A 5,914-nucleotide genomic window follows, 5' to 3' on the forward strand; every position below is an offset into this window, starting at 1 on the left:
TTGCCTTAACCATGAACTTTCAGATATTTCCAGTGTCTAGTCCCTTCGGGTCAAAAGATTCTTGTCCCTCACTTTCAGACTTATGTTGTTTTTTTCCATTCCTGGATTCTTGACCTGATTATGTCCTCTGCTTTCATACATTCCTTAACAGTAATAATTTTAACTTTACCTGATCATACATCTTGCCTAATTTCCTGTCCTTTGGAGACATTTGTGCAAAAAATAATTTAGTTCTAGTTACTTTTCCCTCTCTGGGGCAATTTCCTCATCCACAAAATAATAATAATAATAATAGCTTTCATTCATATAGTCTAATTTCTGCAAAGCAATTTAATATAGTATTTTATTTAATCCACGCGACAATCCTGTGATGAAGGTACTGTTATCCCTGTCTTACAGTTGAGAAAACTGAGGCTGAGAGAGAGAGAGAGAGAGGTTAAGTGACTTAGAGTTACACAGTAGTAAGTGTCTGAGGCACGATTCAATCTCAGATATTCCCCACTACAAACCCAGATCCCTACCCACTATGCCACCTAGTTCCCTAGGAAGGGTGAGGAAAATGATCACCAAAGCTCCTTCCAGCTCTAAATCCCAGGATAGTTTGAAATCCCAGAATAAAGATACAGTCTAGCAATGGCTAGTGAAATACTTTCCAGATTTGCTATATAAATGCTATCATCATCACCATCATTAGCTAGGTGACACAGTGGATAAGGCACCGGCCCTGGATTCAGGAGGACCTGAGTTCAAATCTGGCCTCAGACCCTTGACACTTACTAACTGTGTAACCTTGGGCAAGTCACTTAACCCCAAATGCCTCACCAAAAAAAAAAAAAAAGAAGAAGAAGAATAAAAAGAATCCATAGCTTTCTTTAAGGCTCAGCTTAGGTGCCTCCTGTGACAAGTATTTCCAGATTTCCCTATTTCTCCCTGTTCTTTTCCTCCACAAATTACGCCTATTATACTTACTTGGCTGTGTAAATGGTGTATCTCCCCCCCCCCTCCCCAAGAGAATGCAAGGTCCTTGGTGAATTGAGCTACATTGAGATCATCTAGTCTCTAGTTTCTTAAACTATGGGTCACAACTCCATATGGAGGTCACATAACTGGATGAGGGAGTTGCAAAAATTTGGCAACAGTAAAAGGTTATGTATACCTATTTTATATACCTACATACCCCGGGTCATGTAAAAATTTCTTGGGTGAAAAAGGGTCACCAGTGGGAAAAGTTTAAGAAGCCCTGATCTAATAATCTATAGTTTCTTAGCCTGGGGTCCATGAACATAGAGATAGAGATAAATGTAGATGCATATATAGATAAATGTATCATGGTCCTCTTTGAGAACAAAGGATAAACAATAATAACAACAAAGATGTAGCTATAGATGCGGATTAAGATGTAAATATAGATATATTTTATATAAATACATATTTTCATAACTATTTCAACTTGATCAGTTTCCTATGTAATCATCTATATTTTATTTTAGGTGTTGAGAAATATTATTCTGAGAAAAGCTCCTTGGGTTTCATCAGATTATCAAAGGGATCCATGAAACAAAAAAGAATCTCTGATCTAGCCCAACATCCTCTTTTAGCAGGTGGGGAAACTGAAACCCAGGCATATACATTAAAATTCATTTAACCATAGTAAAATGGGTTTTTTCCTTCTCTTCTTTATATTAGGGCTTTGCATTCTGCAAAACTGTAAACTTACTTTGGTTCTTGAAGTCAAGTATTGCCTCCTAGCTCTTACCTAATCCCATAAGAACTCGTTAAATGATTGTAATGTATAACCTATATCAGATTGCTTGCTGGCTTTGGGAGGGGGGGAAGGAAGGGTGGGAGAAAAGTTTGGAACCCCAAAAATATTTTTACATGTAATTTGAAAAAAATTAAAATTTAATTTAAATAAAAAAAAAGAATTGGTTAACTCTCCTCCTCTACCCTCTTCACTGAGAACCATCCCCCTTGCTGAACTTCCTCATTCTAGCCTGAGTATGATCCAGAGGAAGGAGTAAGTGGGTAAGTGGACCCAGGGAAGGGCCTTCAAAGGGGACAAGATGCCAAAAGTAGTGAGTGCCTGAGGTCTCCTCTATCTTCATGCCTGAGGCCAACTGGGGAGTAACTGACCTCAGCTGCCTCTAGCCTCAGTACCCTGCTTTCTTCTTTGGTCTCCTGAAAATCCATGAGAAGCCATACAAATACATGGAACTGTGTTTTTAAATAACCATTAAAGCATCAACATCCCTTGTGTGTCAAAGTACAGGGCTTTGCAGACATAAAGAATATCGGTGTATGTCAGTTGTACTTATGGTTGAAAATCTCTATGCCCAAGTCTGAATCACGGAATAGGTATAAATTACCCATATTGTTCTGGGATTCAGCAATGTCTGAAGATTCGACTCCAGAATCCCCTTTAAGAGAAAAATAAATAAATAATGGATTTAATAAGTAAAAGATTTGCTGGCACTGCAGTTATTACATTTAACAGCCTGGCCATATTCATTTGCTGAAAAAAAAAACCCAGGAATGAGGGCTTTGAAAGAGTCTCTAATGCAATGGCAGTTTGATTTGTGACTTATCTCAGAGTACAATATCTCAGCTCCGTCTTAATTTAGTTCATTAATGTGCCAGCAAAGGGCAGTGGATGCAATTAAGCCCCACAGAAATATAAACAAACAGTGCCCTCTTCTGGACGCTGCTCACATTCTGTACATACCCACCAACATAAATATCGATGAGGGTCCTGGGATGCGGTACACACTGGCATCCATCACAGATGGCAGCTAGATACTGTGTTTATCATTAGTGAATCACCAGGGAAGGCAAGCTTTCCATAACTCATGGGAAACTTAAGGCACCAAGGTTAAAAATAGCCAGGAACATGCACCTGCTGAATTTGTCTGGAAAACTGCATTCGGATTTCCTTGTTTAATGTCTCCGTGGAAAGATCACTGTGGCCATTTGTTTGCCTGGTTTTTCTGAGTAACTCAAAATATTCTTTCCAATGGAGGCTCATTTCCAAATCCAGGCAGACATGTATGTGGCTCAGGAGTCAGGTATGTACGGTCTGCATAAAGATAGACTGGTTAGAGTTGTAAGCCTCTACTGTTCTATCAGGATACTCCAAATTATGGTAGAAAATATATAGAAATATATTCATCCCATATGAAAAGGAAGGAAAAAGCTGATCTTGGAGCCCAGGGGTTGATTAGGTGGTCTTGTAGCAAAGGGGCTCATTCATTTAACATTCACTCATTCGTTAAATGCCTACTCAGTCTGAGGCACTGAACTATTTAATCACTGAGGCTGCAGAGATGTAACTCAGGGCTCAAATTTGAACATTTGAACAAGAAACTCCTCACTGGGAGAGACAATGTTTATTCAATGCTTAATGCCAGGGAGCTGTTGAGTATTCCCCTTTTCCAGCAATAAGGAGAGTTTTATGCATATAACTAAGCTTGAACCTTGAGTGAAAGACCAACACAAAACAGCCTCTATCTTTTTTTTTTTTTGGCAGGGCAATGAGGGCTAAGTGACTTGCCCAGGGTCACACAGCTAGTAAGTGTCAAGTGTCTGAGGCCAGATTTGAACTCATGAACTCCTGAATTCAGGGCCAGTGCTTTATCCACTGTGCCACCTAGCTGCCCCCTAGCCTCTATCTTTAAGAAGCTAATATTCTACTGGGAGAAACATAGACAAACAAATAAATAAATTCAAAATATTGACAAATGAATTTCTGGCTAGGGTGTTGGAGGACAGCATTAAAAGCCTGAAGAACTGGGAAGGCCATCGGAAGGAAGTGATATTTGAGCTGTGATTTGAAGCAAAGGATTCCAAGAGGCAGAAGTGAGGAACAGGTATATCCCAGGGCTGGAAGATAGTCTCCTCATGAACATTTAAGAAGCACCTGTTTGCATATGTCCCATGAAGAGTAAATTTAAACGTTGTGGTGTCCCCTGACCCCCTTCCCTCCTTTCAGTGATTCTTGAGAAAAGAAGAGTCCTTTGAGAGGCAAAGAGAGGAACTAGCAGTAGGAGTCAGTGCATGTGTAAAGAAAATATAAAACCCTGGAATAAAAGAAATATGTGAAAAGTACATTTAGAGAGGCAATTTACCAGAATAAGAATCAAAGACTAAAAGTGCATATGGCGATGGAAGGCTGGGAGGGAGACATAACATGAATGACCAGACTTTGTACTGAACTCTTTCCACCTCTTGGTCTGGGAGAAAGCCAGTGAAAGTCTGAGAAGGGATTTGAAGAGAGGAGTGATAGGCACCATCATTTTTCTTTAGTCATCTGAAGGACACTACTCAAGAACAATACCATGGATTTATTGTGCTCAAAGTATATTATAGACATTTTCTTTCAGAGCGTTTAAATTCCCTGGAGGCAGGCAGCACCCACTTTCTCCCTCCTTCATATCCCTCCACCAATTTCTGTTCATATCAAACTTCAAGATGACAAGAAATACACACACATACAGAAAGAAAGAAAACAAGTTGTCTTAAGGTCATTAAGGATAAATAAAATCTCAACCTTATTCAGTTCCATTCTTTTCTCCATCCTCAGAAACATGCTCACCACAAGCTCAGCGAGGGGAGAAATTTCCTTTATAAAGCCGTATCTAGAAATTTTTGTGCCTGGGGAAAGGTCAGATGGAAAGCGGTATGGCAGTAGCAAGGCAGAGGAACAAGGCAGAAGACTGTATGTGAAGTTGAATTAAGAAAGAGATGGTCTATCTTTCAGATGAGAGTCTGGTCCTTATCTGCCTTGTGAATGGGAAAAGGCAAGGCTCACAAGGATGATGCCTTAGCAGTGACATTCCTAGGGATGGTAGCCTAGGAAGCCCAGGAATATCAGATCATGGATTCAGAGCTGAAAGGAATCTCAGAAATAATCTAGTCCAATCTCCTCATTTTCCAGGTGAGGAAACAGGTGCAAAGATGCCTTGCCCGAGGTCAGAAACATAGTAAATATCACAGATGAGATTTGAAGCTAGGTTATCTGACTCTAGGAATTATGTACTTTCCACTTTACCACATCACCACATGAGCTGCCAGAGAACCACAATGTGAGGGACATTGGTCACCAGTGGAAGCTCACCCTTCCATGTAGGAAGTGTGTTATCTCAAAGGGAGTAAGAATCCCACATTGGTGGTCAGCATCCTAAAACAAATCCTCTCTTGGCTGATCCTACTTTTGGTTAAGATTCTTCACACTATCTCAGAGAGTATCTGTATCTCCCAACATGGTTACTAATCTTGCTATTTCCCTTTATCTCATCACTGACTCACTTAATTCTAAATTCTACCTGGAAAAAGTCTCATGTCTCACTAAAATTGCTTACTCTAAGGTTGAAATACCATTAATTAATAGAAGAAGACCCTAGAGGGACATCTCTTGTATGCTTCCCCAATAACATTTCTTCATAGCAAAGTGAAAGGAGGTATCCTTTCTGGAGTTTGCCAAGTCACATAATATTTTCATACACATCCAGTATTCAGTGCCTTGGTCAAGGTGTAGTACCAGTATGCTAATGAATGTTAATTAAGGTGCATTATGATGTGACCATCTGTCATATTCATTTATTTCACAGAGAGAACCTTTGTACTGGCAGGATTTGATATTCCTAATCATGTAAAAAATATTCACATTGAAGATAGATTGGTGAGCAGATATGATCATCAGTTCAAGACCTAGTGTCCCAATCAGCATACCCCAAAATATTTTATTAGGTAACTTTTTTGACAAGCTATTGATTCCTACTTTCTAGATGGTCTCAATGAAATTTTCAATGACTCAGACAGATAATATGGGTATAAAGACAAATGAATAAACATTAAACAGATACATAAATTAAGTATTTACTCTTGTAGGAATAAGAGTAAATTAAATTTACATGGAACA

The sequence above is a fragment of the Dromiciops gliroides genome, chromosome 3 (genome assembly GCF_019393635.1).
Source record: "Dromiciops gliroides isolate mDroGli1 chromosome 3, mDroGli1.pri, whole genome shotgun sequence".
Classification (NCBI taxonomy): domain Eukaryota; kingdom Metazoa; phylum Chordata; class Mammalia; order Microbiotheria; family Microbiotheriidae; genus Dromiciops; species Dromiciops gliroides.